The 15,736-nt window shown below is 39.0% G+C and overlaps 1 protein-coding gene and 1 pseudogene across 4 annotated transcripts in view; one reads left to right on the top strand and one right to left on the bottom strand.

The window, feature by feature from the left end:
• PHYHIPL (phytanoyl-CoA 2-hydroxylase interacting protein like) overlaps positions 1–15,736 on the top strand; it is a 127,766-nt gene that overhangs the window by 24,145 nt on the left and 87,885 nt on the right. The window contains exon 1 of one of the 4 annotated variants that reach the window (XM_089510566.1): positions 7,569–7,617. The exons of the other annotated variants lie outside the window; for them this stretch is intronic. The gene's annotated coding sequence lies outside the window, so the exon portion shown is untranslated. Of the gene's footprint in view, positions 1–7,568; positions 7,618–15,736 lie in introns of those variants that run through there. 4 annotated transcript variants of the gene reach the window in all.
• LOC149318849 (U6atac minor spliceosomal RNA) lies at positions 12,585–12,704 on the bottom strand (annotated as a pseudogene).

Here is a 15,736-nt window from a genome sequence, read left to right as displayed (position 1 = left end):
AACAGAATGCAGGAACAGATTATCCTTTGTTCTGATCTAGTGCAGCTGTTCTTATGTTCTTGTTCTTTGCATGCAGAAGATCTCAGATTCAGTGTCTGACATCTCCAGGTAGGGCTGAGTCAGGGGGACACCTCTGAAATCTCTGATGGTTCTTAAAACTGGGTGAGAACAGAATCAGCTACGATGGGCAAAAGTTTAAAAGGCACATGGTGGATAGAACAGCATCTTGCTTTAGCGCCAAAATGCAAAATCTGAAACTGATCCTGCAGAGCAATGTACTGTATACATTCATGTATAAAGTTAGCAATTTATGTCCAAAAAATGACCATAAAAACCTGAGTCATGATAGACGCTGGGGTTTGGCTCCAAGATCCCCCGAGGATAACAAAATCCGTGGGTGCTCAAGTCCCATTAAATATAATGACATAGCAAAATGGTGTCCCTTATGAAAAATGGAAAATCAAGGTTTGATATTTGAAATTTATACTTTTTTTTAAACATTTTCAAACAATGGATGCTTGAATCCGTGTATTAAAAAAATCTGCGTATAAGAAGGGCCAACTGTACTGTACTTTGACACACACACACACACACACACATATGGAACCATCCCCTGGTGAAAGTCAAGAGTATAAACTGTCCTGGAAGCATTTACCTCCCCTCTATTCTCTAATCTGTCCATTCTTTAGTATAAGTACAATTTGGGCCTGTTGGAATTTTGTAAGTTCTTTGGCATAGTTTTCCTTTGCTTCATCCTTTAGATCCTTTGTTACATGCCCCTAAGTTTTATCCACAGTTTATCCATCGGTCATATCAAAAGTCCATAATTTTAGCCCCAAAACCTTCACTTGACTTATATATGAGGTCAAGCTATAGTTGAGTATACTGTATACAGTAATAAAACTTGAATGTGCACAATGCTGAAACTCACAGATTCTTCAATTTAGGTGGAAGCCTTTGAGCACTTAACCCTTAAAAGTCTAATTTTCAGTCCCATGTATTTTACAATATCGGTGCTGAATTATAGTTGCCACCCCTTCCTTCTGAGCAGTCCTCATGTTTAACACTTGACTTATAGGAGTGGTCCTCTCCATGCTGGAAGCGGTTGTACCTATTGATTTTTTTCTAGTGGAAATGGGATTAAGACTTTCTATTTAGTTTGTTTTTAAAGCATTTATCAGAATTTACCATTTTTAAAAAATCCTAAATGGAAAGAATGTAAAGTTTAAAGAATGTTAATGTATAAAAGAAAGTGAAACAGATTTCTTATAGCAAATTTGTCACAGTACATCTGTGAAGACACTAACATACCATTTGATGGGGTGGATGTCAGTAAAGACTGTGCCATTCAGAATACTTGCCAGATAGATAATGAATATGGCCTCTTTCCATGAAGAATGGCCTCTACCCCTTAAGTGTGGATCAGGGGATCGGATGATTAAATCCCCAAGAGGATGCTCACCAAGAACACATAAAGCACTTCTTACATATTAAAGAACAGCACACCCCAATGAGTTATTTGTAAATCGTTACTGCAGTTCTCTGTTTCTCCCCAATAACTGGAACTAACGCAGCGGTCCAAAATCATGAAGTAGACACTTGGCACAATATCTGTCAAAAGTGAAGGGGAGGATGAGTAGTAAGGAATTGTTGAGCCATTGAATGTGTAAAAAAATGAAGATCAGGTCAGCTTTTTATTGCTGTTAACTGCCATAAAGTTGATTTTGAGTTAGGCAACCCGAACTATAAGTCATCCTATCATCAGTAGCCCTGCTGAGATCTTGCAGACTCAGAGCCTTGATTGAGTCTATCCATCTGCAACCTTCCTCTTTTCTTACTGTTTTCTACCTTACCAAGCATTGTTGTCTTTTCTAGGGAGTATATTTTCAGTATGTCCAAAGCATGATGGTGTCAGTTTACAGTAGTTATCATTGTTTCTATGGAGAGTTCAAGGTCTCGGACCCATTTATTTGTCTGTTTAGCAGTTCACGGTATCCGTGGAACTCTTCTCTAGCACTTCAAATGAGTTGATGTTCTTCCTGTCAGTTTTTTCACTGTCCTGTTTTCACAACTATACGTAGAAATTGGAAATATGATGGCATGGACAATCATCACTGTAGTATTCAATAATACATCTTTACACTTCAGGATATTTTCTTGCTCCTTCATAGCTGCTCTTCCAAGACCTAGTCTTTTTCTGATTCCGTGACTGCAGTCTCTACTTTGCTAATGACTAAACCAAGGTTTAGAATATCTTGAACTATTTAAATTTCTTCACCATCTACTTTAAAGTTAGGTAAAACATCTGTTTTTGATTTCTTAATGTTCAACTGTAAACCTTTCTTTACACTTTCTTTCTTTACTTCCTTCCATAATCCCTTGCTATTTTCTGCTAGTAGTAAGGTATCATCTCCATATCTTAAACTGTTTATGTTCCTTCCAACTTTCACAGCTCTTTCCCCCAAGTCTTATCTTGCTGTGCATATGATATGTTTAGTGTACGCGCTAGATAGGGCAATAAAATGCAGCTTTGCTGACCCCCTTGCCAATTAGAAACCGTTCTGTTTCTCTGAATTCTGTCATTATGGTACCCTCTTGTCCTGAGTACGCAGCAGGAAAATCAAATGTTGTAGCACATCAGTTTCTTTAAGAGGGATCCACAGTTTTCCATGGCCCACACAGACTGTGGCTTTGTTATAATCTATAACTCTCAGGTTTATTTTCTTCTGAAATTCTTTGGTTCATTCTATTTTCTAACATGTTTGCAATATGATCCCTAGAGTTTCTTCTTTTTCTGAATGTAGCTTAAAAGTAATATGCTGCTCTATTACACTTTAATCAAATGCCACATGGAATGCCATAATCAGCTCTGAGCACCACACTTCAAGAAGAGTATTGACAAGCTGGAACATGTCCAGAAGAATGCAACCAAGGTGGTAATAGGTCTGGAAACCAAGCTCTGTGAGGAGCAGCTTACAGAGCTAGGTATTTTCAGCTTGGAGAAGAGAAGATTAAAGGGTTTGATTGTGAGTTCCTGCATGGCAGGGGGGTTGGCCTGGATGGCCCTTGTGTCTTGTAGTCTCTTCCAACTCTGTGATTTTATGGTTCTATGTCATGTGGGGAGATGGAGAAAGCTTGTTTTCTGCTGCTTCAGAAGCTATAATTTAAGCCACTGGATTCAAACAATAAAAATCAGATTTCATCTAAACATTATGAAGAACTTCTTGACAGTAAGAGCTGTTTGGCAGTAGGATAGACTGCCATGGGGGGTGATGAACTCATCTTCTTTGGAGGTCTTTAAACAGATGAGCATGTCACAGGAGTGGTTTTAGTAGTGTTTTCATGCATGCTATCCTTTTCAGGACTGTGATTATGTGACTATGCTGTAGCTCTAGATTTCTTACATCAAGAAAGGTACTGGGCAATATGTACAAAATATACTTTGCTCAAAACAAGCACAAAAGGACTGCCTAGTTGGTGAGAAAGGTTGGGGGGAATGGTCCAGGGCTACTTATCTTGCTAGTTCATGCAGCAAAGCAATTGTTACTGCATTTTTCCAGTTTACATATTTTGCAGAAATGCACAAATTCTAGGCTTGAAAAATATGCAAAAACTCTCTTAAGACCAACCACCGGCATCCCTTGGCAAGGAGGATTCTTTTTGTAGGTGTTTTCTTGTTTACTGAGTAAAAACAAACAAACAATGTGTTCTTATGCCACTAGGCATTTGTGGCTTTCTGCTTATTACAGGGCTAGCAACATAGGAGTGGGGCAGCACAGAATTGAATTGTTAGCTCTCTATAGAGTTGTTTTATTTCTATGCATTTAGCTGAAGCTATCAGTACAACCTTTGCTTTTACCATTTTAGGCTAATATAATAGTGAAGCTTCATTTCTTGGAAGCATTTCTGCCATTTTGTTTTGTATTTCTTTATTGTCATCAAATCTCAACCATATTTTTCCAGCTTCAATTCTTTTGTTAGTTGGTGGTATTTTTGTACAGGTAGGAAAGAAAATTGTATATGTCATTGTCAGATGGAACAAGAAACGATAGTGTTGTTGTTTAAAAACCTCCAGATTGCTGGCATATAAATAAAGGAATTAACAGTTTGGAAGGCCTTCAGTCTTCAAGGAAAAAATCACCCTGTTCAACCTTTCTAAAGATGTTACAGCCTTAGGCTTAAGTACCTGAATGTCACAATGAATAAAGAGATCCCGATAGCCAACTTATTGCTCGTGATGGAAAATAACACAGCAAGTAAAAACAGAAAGAGTGCTACTTGTCAGGGCAGTGGCTGGAGCTTGTATGTCTCAATAAGCTTAAATCAACTGTTTTTTGGTGGAAATGATATTTCACCCATTTTAATGTCTTCTTTTCAGGAAATCTAGAGTAAAATCAAAAGCAACTGACCTAGAAAGCAGCAACAGTGTTAGAAACACTGATAAAAGCAAAGTAGAAATACCAACGTCTAGATTTCTTGCTCTAGGGCCTAACTACCCTAAAGGCCCCAGATTCTGTCTGATCCTGGAAGCTAAGCAGAGTCAGCTCAGTCCTGGTCAGTTCTTGGACGGGATACTGACAACAAATACTAAGTGCTGTAGGCTATTTTTCAGTTGAAGGAACTGGCAAAACCACCTCTGAGTATTCCTTGCTAGGAAAAGTCTAGAAAAGTCATGGGAATGCTATATGTCAACAGGAGACTTGAAGCCACAAGAGAATGTACACACACAGAGACACATATACATTACATGCTCTTCATTCTGTACATTAAATATCCCTTGGCTCCCTGTTGCCACCCTGGCACAATTTAAAGCATTTAGTATTATGACATCATGGCATCAAGGCTGAAGCAGGTTGAAGTGCTTATTATCATATAGACTGCTATATTTCCTGTTTGCCACAATGCAATTTGTGATGCCTTACAGCAAGGGTGAGCAACTCTGATGGATCCAGAGGGCAATTTTCTGCATCTGAGACTCTTTGGGAGCTGCATGGACTGCTCAAAATGCCCCCCATAAAAAAAATACTCAAAGTGTGCAGAATTGTACAGTGGTCCCTTTCGTTACGTGGGGGATCCGTTCCGGACACACACACCCCGCATAAGGGAAATCCCACGTATGCTCAAGCCCCATTAAAGTCAATGGGGCTTGTGTTTGTGGCGGCGCGGCAGCCCTATTACTCTTTACAGGGTGCAGCACCACTTCTTCCGGAGCGGCTTCCAGCATATGCTGGAAGCCACGTAAGGCGTGCCCGTGTATGACACAGGCGCACTGTACTTCTGATTCCAGAAAAACACAGGTTTTTTTATGTTAAAAAGTACCAGGGAGGGGGGCTGCTATCTATTTTTAAAGGGAATTTTCTCTTGTAGAAGTTACCACATAAGTCACTTCTCACTTTTTGGGGATGTCATAAAGCAGTCCTGCACAACATATGGCTGGGCACCGCAAGCAGTCTGCCAAGCCATTTCCAGACCCCTGGAATATACAACATGGTCAGAATTGGGCTGAATGCATTTAGGTTCCATCTTCATCATGCCTTCCATGCTTCAGATAGGAAGAGGTGTTTGTAGCTGTTTTTTTTCCTTGCCTAGCTTTGCAACACTCTTCCCCAAAGATTTTCACTAAAGGGCTGAATGGATCAATGACGCTTGGATTTTCTTATGAGTCAAACATCAGGGGCTGTTTTGTGGCCATTTAAAGTATTACAGTGATGACAGATAGGGAGTATTACACACCGTGAACCTAAGGGGTGGTGAGAACAAGCATGGTGTTGTGGTTACACTGTTGGACTGGGACATGAGAAATCCATATTTAAGCCATGAAACTTCCTGGATGAACGTAGGGCTGTTACCTTCACTTAGGGTAACACATGCAGCTTTTAAAACACCATACATGTTGGATAACAGTCCCTTTGCTATACCTATTGCACTATGTCATTTTCCTTTTGTTGCTGCCTTGCCTTGGACATGTGATTAGCCATTGATGGAAAAACCTGTCAATAAGATCCCAATAGCACTGGTATAGCGCTAGTCCTCAGGTGCAGTAAGTTACTCAGGATTTGTGTGGCCACATTGTGCCAGTGTTGTCTCCTCTCCCCCTTGCCTTTCCAGAATAAATGTTTTTAAAACTTTCTTTCCCCCCTTTATTGGTTTTTAAACTGTATTTGCATAGATCCACAACTGCATTTAAAAAAACCCTCCTTATAAAATACAAGGTACACTGGGTAGGGCATAGGGTAAAGGAAATGGAGTTTAGGACGAGGGTGGAAGAGAGTGTGAGGGGCCAATAAAAGCCTGGTTGTGCTAATGGAGGGATGTGCAGTAGGGAATGCTCTCAAACCAATACAGTATGCACTTTCCTTCATTAACGTGATTGTGGTGAGAACAGAAGAGGTGTGATAAAATCCCTATTCTGATCTACCTTACAAGGTTGTGATAAAGATGAAATGTGGAAGAGAAAGATATGTTGCCTTGAACTTCCTGGAGGAAGAGTGGGATATAATTAACGAATAAATAAAGCTGGTACCTCCCAGTGTGTTGGAACTACACACTTGAGCACAGCATCATGCTGGCTGGCATGATAGAACTTGTAATCCAGCACATGTGGAGGGTCACAGGTTGGGGAAGATTGTCAAGGAATCATAGCAAAGAATAGACATCTCAATAAAGAAAGGGAAGTACTGACAAAAGACAGAACCAAGAAAGGTATTACTTCCTTTGTTTCTGACTCATTACTATTCAAAATGATTTATGCAATATTTATGTAAGAGTTTTTCATATAAACACTCCTGCAAATAGACCTGATCTGTGCTGTACTTAGGAAAAGCAAATAATGTAAATTGGTGGGGATGTGGAGTTCATTAAAAAACATTGCTCCAAGAAACTTGCTTTCATCTATTGTGGTCGTGTTTGTGCATCAAAACCTAGAGAGTTCCTTCAGTTCTTAGCTTCTGCTCAGCCTCTTTTTCTACAGACTGGTACGGTCCCGCAGCATGGAAAGGTTTCTGTATTATGGTCTACAGCAGGAGTGGGAAACATGTGGGCCATGAGATGTTGTTAAGCTGAACCCCCTTTAGCCTTCCTCAGCATAACAAATGAACACGGAAAATTCAAGCAACAATATCTGGAGGACCAGAAGAGACCCTGTAATGACTGGTCCTCCAGTCATTGGAAGACTCCTGCCAGGTAATAAGAGCAGGTTGGAAGGGAGGCACATGCAAATAAGTAATGACTTCACAGCTGACGGAAGGCTCACTTGACCAATCAGTGAGCAGGAGCGAGAGTTTGTTCTAGAAGCTTCTAAGAGAAAAAGCCTTTGAGACCAAGTGACAGTTGGAGAGAGAGAGAGTCTCCAGTGGTTTCTACAATGAGAATTCAAGGTGGGGATGTCTCCCTCAAGTTAGTCTGAATTAGTTTCACTTGAGCTGTCGGGGGGGGAGGCACATAAGATTGTTCTTGATGTCTTGATAGATCTTTAGGTTATTTCCTGTAGATTGATAAAACTATCTAATCCCAACTGTTTTTACAATAATAAGTGCTAAAAGTTTATCTCACCCCTCCTTAAATTGCAGAAACAAAGAAAACTTGGTGGGGAATCGGAAGTGGATTTCTGTGTATGGGGTAAATATGCATAGTTTTGTTACTGGAACAAAGTGCGATGAGGCACCTTTGCTCCTTATTTTAAATTCTCTGCATGTCTTATCCCAATATATTTGCTAGGAACTAATTTTGAAATAAATATCTTATAGACCTATACTGCAAGAGTATGACATTCTCCCAGCCACTATTTGGAAGCTGGTTCATACATTAGACCTTGGAAGGTAACTGGAGAAAAAAGTGTAGCAGAGTTTGGAAAAGTTACATATTTTGTTGGATCATAATTCCCCAAATCTTCCCGCTGGTAGCTACGCTGGGTAGAAGATGCTGGCTGGAGGATTCTGAGAGTTGTAGTCCAAAAAAGAAAAACAAACTTGTCCAAGCTCTAAAGATGCTGAAGTCTAGCACAGAACCTCATTATTTGTGACCCTCTAGAGTAGATCAAGTTCACTAGTTGTGAAGGGGCTCTTTGCCTCTTGCTTCCCGAGTCTCTAAAACTGTAGAGGCACAGGTGTTTTTGTTTTTCCATATAGCCATTTATGAACATCATGGAACTTACTCATGGGTAAGCATAAATAAATAACAACCGTAAATAAGTATATAAGCAACTTTTCACCAAAAAGTATGAAATTTTTGGACACTTAAGCAGCAAGTTGTACAAGCTGTGAAGAACTCTTGCTGTCTCAGCCAGTATCCTCAAAACTGTCAGTAGTTGTAAACAGCAAAAAACCAAGTAGACTAAACAGCAGTGAAATCTTTCTCAGCAACCCATTTCCCACTGGAATCCTTCCCTTGCTAGAAGCTGTGTATAACTTCCCATATATGGCATTTACAATGCACTTTGCAAATATCTGTACACATTGCATTTTGTAAACATCCACGCTGCAAATGAGCTTATCAATATTAATGATTTTCTGGGCAAAGAGAAATAATTATCTGAAGTTCATTTTGCAGACAACTCGTTTTCTGGTCTTTAATGTGTTAGTTTCCATTTTTTAATGTGAAAGATCATCATTATATTTATGGACTTTGCTAGCTTGTGATGTGAACAGTAAACAGTGGGTAGGATTTGCCAAGTGATGGCACAAATCTGTACCTGGATATCCTAATCCTTTGTTATTTTAGAGTTGAACTCATTCCGTTTCCCCAGACGCTTGGTTGTTACATAATGTTAGATTATATAAGTGAGACAAGTTTAATTTATATAATCATCAGCCCTGTTATGTGGTGCTTACAGTTGGCAGATCTTTGTCAAATGCCCAGGGCTAGAAATTTTCTGTGACTGGTAGAAACCGATTGTTGGCTTATGATTCGTTATTAATATTGATGAGAAATGCAGAACTTGGTCTAAGGTCACTTATTCATTTCCAGAAATAGAACTGAGGTATTCTTTTTTTAAAAGTGATCATTAGAATGCAAGCTATCTAAATAATAAATGACAGTAGCCATGATGGGCAAAAGAAAAATCCCCAAAGAAAAATGCTACTATATATATATATATATATATATATATATATATATATATATATATAAAATGTGATAATACCTTTATTGGACCAACATCACACAAATGTTGTGTACTCTTTTGTGTTCTTCAGAACTCTTCCTCAAGACATGCGGTAGCACAAAAGAAGAAGGCTGAGAGGAAACCAATGGAAGCAGTGTTGAGAAAGGTCTAGCCCTCCAGATGTTGTTAAAATATAACTCCCAAGTTCCCTCATTATTGGATAGGTGGTCTAGGACAGCTGGGAGCTGTAATCCAACAACATCTGGTGGACTATAAAGTTCTCATCTTTGAATTATAATAGCCTTTAGGGATGAAGGGTGGGGTATAAATACCATTAATAATAATAATAATAATAATAATAATAATAATAATAATAATAATAAATTGGGAAAGGCTATTGTTGAAAATTTAGTGCACATGGCTCAGGTACAACAATTTGTATGATTCTTTCTTGTGGTAAGATAGACCTATGTTATTTTACAGCAGGAAAGATGCTGTTGGACTGTAATACCCATCACCCATAGTGGCAGAGTCAATGGTGAGGGAAGTGCTGTGAAATAACATCTGGAGGGCACAAAATTCCCACCCTTGCTTACAGAATAAGGAAAAAAAATGTGTCAGTATGTTCATTTGTTGTTATTAACTGCCTTTGAGTTGACTTCATCTAATAGTGTCCCTGTGAAGGAGACACCTCCAAGCCCCCTGTCCTCAACTGCTCTGCTCAGGTCATGCAGTCTGCCATGGCTCCCCTGATGATCTATTCATCTGGTATGCGGTCTTTCTCTGTTTCTCCCACACTCCACCTTCCCTAGCATTATTGTCTTTTCTAATGAATCATGCCTTCTCATGATGTGTCCGAACTATGACAGTCTCAGTTTAGCCCCCTTGGCTTCTAGGGAGAGTTCAGGGCTGATCTGTTGTAGGACCTATGTATTTTCCTCTTCACTGTCTACAGTATCCTCAACAATCTTCTCCAGCATCACATCTCAAATGAGTTGATTTTCTTCCAGCTTTCTTCACTGTCGATCTTTCAGATCAATACATGGCTTGGATGACCCTAATTTTAGTGCTTATTTTTATATCTTTGAACTTTAGGATCTTGTCTAGTTCTTTCATAGCTTCCCTTCCCGGTACTAGGTCTTCTTTGGATTTTTGATTGTGACCTCTGTTCTGATCAATATTTGATCCAAGATACGAGAAATTCTTATTTCGATTTCCTTGTCATCTAGCTTGAATTTATGTAAATCCTCTATGGGCATTATTTTTATTTTCTTAAAGTTCAACATTAAGCCTTCCTCTTTGACTTTCTTCAGCAATTATTCCAAGTCTTTGTTGTTTTATGCTAGTAGTATTGTGGGTTTTTTTTCCATATTTTAGATTGTTGATATTACTCCCTCCAATCTTCACTCTTCCTTCTTCCAAGTCTTAACCTGCTTTGTGTGTGATGTTTTCCGCATACAAATTGAACAGATAAGGAAACAGAATGCAGACTTATCTGAGCCCCCTTTCGGACTGGGAACTATTCTGTTTCTCAATATTCTGTTTTAACAGTAGTCTCCTGTCCTGAATGCAAGTGCTGCATCAGGATAGTTAATTGTTATGGTATTGGTATACTCATTTGTTTAAGAACATGCCATAGTTGTTTTTGTGATCTATGTAGTCAAAGGCTTTGCTGTAGTCTATAAAGCACATGCCGATTTTCCTCTGGAATTGCATGGGTTTTTTTTGGTATTTATTGTATGCCAAATATATTTTATTCATTTTTATTTATTTATTTATTTCATTTGTATGCCACCTTTTTCCCAGAAGGGACCCATTTGCAGTTTTCTATACAAAGCAAGATTAGACTTGGCGGAAAGCAACATTAGATTTGGGAGCAATAGATTCTATTAAAAGCAAGATTAGATTTGGAGGAAAGAGACGTGAAAAATGGAGGGACATCAACAGTTTAAGATAGGAAGCTGACACCATACAACTAGCAGACAATATCAAAGACCTGGAACAATTGCTTACTGAGGAAAATCAAGGAGGAAAGCAATAAAACAGTTACTAAAACAGAATGTCTTGAAGATGTCTCATCCATAAGGTCTCTATAAGTCACGGATGATTTGAAGGCAGTTAACACACACATCTGTTGCTAGCCTTTCTTCTTTCTGCCCCATATTATGCTATTTCTCATGATCTTTCATTTTGGCTTGAGTTTTGTTTCAATGGGAAATTTAGGCATGGTCAGGTCACTGAAATTAATGGGATCTAACAGCACTTAACATCTGGCTTGATCATGCCCAGGTTGGTTATAATTCAGTTTTTCTTTTATCCAGTAGTAATATGTAGTTTTTTTGGTAACATAATAGAATTAAGTGGTATTTTACTACATAGAGAAGTTACCTCCAGTACCTATCTTTAGAAATCAATTTCAAGCTCTTGAAAAGAAGTAGATAATGTTGGTTTCACACATTCAGTGAACAAAGCTCACCGTTACATAATTCGGTCTAATTGATACCTTTCACATATTAATGGCTAGGCACCTGTAATTTATCGAACTGTGGCTCAAAACCCTTTACAGTGGCAAATTATGTGTTCTTTTGCATGTTGCAGCATACATGGTTTCGCCATCACACTAAAGAGCTAACAGGTCAATTAACTTTTTTTTCCCTGGCTGTTTGAAGAAACTTGTTTGAATTTTACTTCTGTTCAGTTCTGAGTGCTTTCACTTGGAAATTGACCTCCAGATTTGCACTAATAAGGGAAATAAAGTACCTGGGGCAGAAGGGCCCTGTATGGTACAGTGTTCTAGCACTGTCCACATGTTACTGTGCCATAATGTATTCACCACATAGTAGAACGTGTGGGTTTCCTTTACTTTCTCCTGCATGAGTCTGTGCATGATTCTTTAGTTTAAAAAAAATGCTTCCATAGCCAATTAGTGCTGCTAATGGATGGAAGGTTTTGTTTTAAGTCAATTAGTAGCCTCGCTTTAACAGATTATTTAATTTAACAGGAAATTATATTGATCGAGGTGATGTTTTGAGACTGTTTAATGGAGATAAAAGTTTTCCGTGATTAAATAACTGTAAATCCTTTACATTGGGGAAAAATAACAGTAAACCCATTTAGTGTATCCAGGGAGGCACACGTAGATTATTTACAGCTGTGCTCTCAGCACTGCATACCGGTCTACAGGGACAGCACCAATTAAAAATCTTAGTAATTATAGCTTAAGTAAGATTTAGAGTTTCCTCAAAAGCATATCAGTAGCTCCTCAAGGAAAAGCTCACTAGTGCAAGACACCTACTAGGCTCATTTGGTGGGAAGAAGGGAAAGGGCCTTCTTGGTGGCTGCTCCCAGACCTGTGAAACCTCATCTCTGGGGGATGGCTTCCTCCTTGCTCTTTCCCCTCCAGGTGAAGAACTTTCTATGCTGCCAAGTTTTTATGAATTGACTATGAGGGTTTTTTAATGATATGATGTTTTGTTAACTTCTTATATTCAGTTTTTAATTAACTCTACAAGATTTAAATACTATAGATTTTTTGTAAAGGCCACTAAGACCTCTTCCATCCTTGTCAAGGGGAGTACCAACCTTCTCCCTTTTCATACAACACAATACTATAGATTATATATATATATAAAATGTGTGTTTATTAATGTTTTTGTATATTTTTATTCTCTACTGGTTTTAATAATTTGCAAGCTGTCTTGAGTCCCCCACCTTGAGGAAAAGGTAGGATATAAATGAATAAAAGGAAATTAATAACAATAATAATAGAGTGGATAGATGTAATGCACATCACAGGCCTGGTGATGGTGAAAATGAACTGTAACAAACAAGACCTTTGCAATAAATCTGATGCAAGGGTGGGGAAAATATTCCAAAAAATGGTTTTTAAAAAAGTGTATTTTTTGAGTGTCAGGAAACCCTGATGAGAAGAATACTGAACTGTGAAAAATCTTTGCAGTTCAGAACTTTTTATGTGCAAAATTCACACATGGGTTTTACTGAGGGGTTTTTTGCACATGAAACAGAACTTCCCCAGAATGCATTTTCCCATAAAGTGCTTTTTCTTGTGTTTTCTGCACGCACGCACGCACACACGCACACACACACACACATGTGCACATCAGAGTGAGTCCCAAACTACAGCATTTTCTGCACAGTAAGCAGAAAATTCTGTTCCCTGTGAATAAAATTCTTATTTCTGTGCAAGAAAACTTTGTACGACATTTGTGCAGAATAAGTCCTGAACTGTGAATAGTGTTCAGGAACTGTGCAGCTTTTGAAAGCATTTGCACAGCAGGGAGGGGGAAAATGCTAAAATGACATGTTGCTTCCCTCAAAGACAAAATTAGCAAAGAATTACATCTCTACTGTCATGTTATGAAACAGTCTTCCTGAAGAGGTGTGTACAGCAACAGCAACTCTCCTGGGTCTACGGAACAATATCCCTGAAGAGGTCTGGAGAATTTCCTTTCTTACAGTCTCCTAGTCAGGGTGTAAAATCTTTTTTAGGAGGATTTTGACATCTTGATGACATTATTGGATTTTTCTTCTGCTCTTATGCATGCTACAATTCTTTTTATTTTATTAGATGCATTAGTACACACACACACACACACACACGTGTGTGCGCACGCACATGTATGTGTATGCATGCACACAGACACATTATTTATTATTATTTAGAATATTTATACCCTGCTCTTCAGCCACAAAGGCTCTCAGAGTGCCTTACAAAATGGTGAATTAGACGGTTCCCTGCCCTTAGGCTTACAGTCTAAAAAGACATGACAGAAAAGGAGAAGGGAATGGCACTACACTCTTATAGTGCTGCTATTCCACTTTTCCTGCTCTGGCTGCCTCCTGTTCCATTCTGGGTTTTGTAGTTCAGTGAGGGCTAAGATCTCTCTGGCTGAGAAGTCTAAATGCCCCTCCCAAAATTGCAAATTCCAGAAAGGTTTACTAAAAGCTTGTGTACTATATTTCAAAGTTCCTCTTGTAGTCCACAGTCAAGAGTGACACTGGATGCCCCGTAAGGTGCATTCTCCCAGAATTCAAGAGATGGGCCTTCATAGGCAGTCGTTATTTCTATTAACCAGTGATGATTGGCTTTCTCACTTGGTGCCTCACAGGAGCAAAATGAAGTTCCTATCATGCTCGCTGGGTAGCGTTGCCAACAAGCCTCGAAGATATTCCCCGGAATGTTTTACCAAAATCCAAAATCCCCAGAAAGAAATTAATTAAATTCCCCAGATTCCAGGGAATTCCCTGGAAATTGGCAATGCTGCCACTGGGCCTCCATGATGCAAAAGAGGACTTTACAGTGGAGAAGGAAGGAGATTGTGGGAGGGCATATTGAGAAACCCTTCTTCACCAGATACTAGGGCCCAGGCAAGATTTTGAAAGAGGAATTGTATTCTGAAGTGTTGGTGCCTTTTTTAAAAAAAGTTCTGTTTGTGAAAGACGTTGGACCAAAATAATATAGTTGACCCTTCACATTTATGGCTTTGGCTTTTGCAGATTATTGACTGATTTGATTAATATACTCTCTCTGGGGATCTGATCTGTAGATTCTCTGATGTAACTCTGTGGTCAGTTTCAAAGTTGATGACAGAGTCATGCTGGGAGACCAAAGAGACGTAGCCAGGATTTTGGGAAGGGGGTCCAGACTAAGTGCTACCATTATAATAGGGCTTGGGCACGGTGGCGCATCGGCGCACGCCATTCATTGTATCTAATGGAAGGGGGGGTCTGGACCCAATGGACCCTCCCTTGGCTACATCCCTGATGATCTAGAGATTCCTAGAGAGTACAGTTCTCAAGGCATTAGTAGATCCTCCAGAGCAATTCTATTGTCAACTTCCAGCAGAAGGAACCTAGGGATTCCTAGAGAGGTGTTCTTTCAGCTTAAAACAGTGTTGTTGTTTTTAATTTGCAGTTTTCCCACTTTCACAGGAGTCCTGAGCCACTAACCCAGCAAATGTGGAAGGCCCACTGTACTTCTTGATGCCACTAGCTACCTAGTGATGGTGTTTGTGGACTCTGGCTCTTAGTTTACTACTTGGCTGCAGTGTAACAAGGGGACATTTCTATAGGAAATAATGTCTAGTAGGACAGTGATTACATTACAATTGGTCAGGAACTCTGGAGTTGAAGTCTGAAACACCTGGATATCTAATTCTTATCTGAAAGAAAAATTATATATTGTTTCTAATAAAGATGAACCCCACAGCAGAAATGCTTAATTACTTTTGTTTAAAATGGATTGCTCATTTACCTTCAATTTAGGAGTAGAAGACTGGGTGTGAATTTGAAAACCTTTAATGTATTCCCAGAGAAGTGTATCTCCTGTGCAAGGGTAATGAATAAGCATCTCTGCAGCAAATCAAAGGCAGGGGAATTAAGGTAATGTTTTTTCTATAGTTCTTTCAGTAATAAACCTCCCCAGCAGTGACCATCATTTGGATGCAGATGCAGGAAGCTCTAAAAAAAGGCTTTGTTCTTGGAAATGGCAAAATACAAAAACACGGTTATTAAAAATTGACTGGAAATTTAACTTGTGGCTAGTATTCAGCCCTGAACTTATTGTAAGAGAGAGGATTCATAGAAAGAAGCACAGCAAGTTATTTGTGCAGATGC

The sequence above is a fragment of the Sceloporus occidentalis genome, unplaced genomic scaffold (genome assembly GCF_023333645.1).
Source record: "Sceloporus occidentalis isolate IW3139 unplaced genomic scaffold, rSceOcc1.0.p SCAF_2, whole genome shotgun sequence".
In the NCBI taxonomy this organism is placed as follows: Eukaryota; Metazoa; Chordata; class Lepidosauria; order Squamata; family Phrynosomatidae; genus Sceloporus; species Sceloporus occidentalis.
The sequence above is the reverse complement of the archived record's forward strand: the minus strand, read 5'-3'. Positions and strand labels throughout refer to the sequence as shown.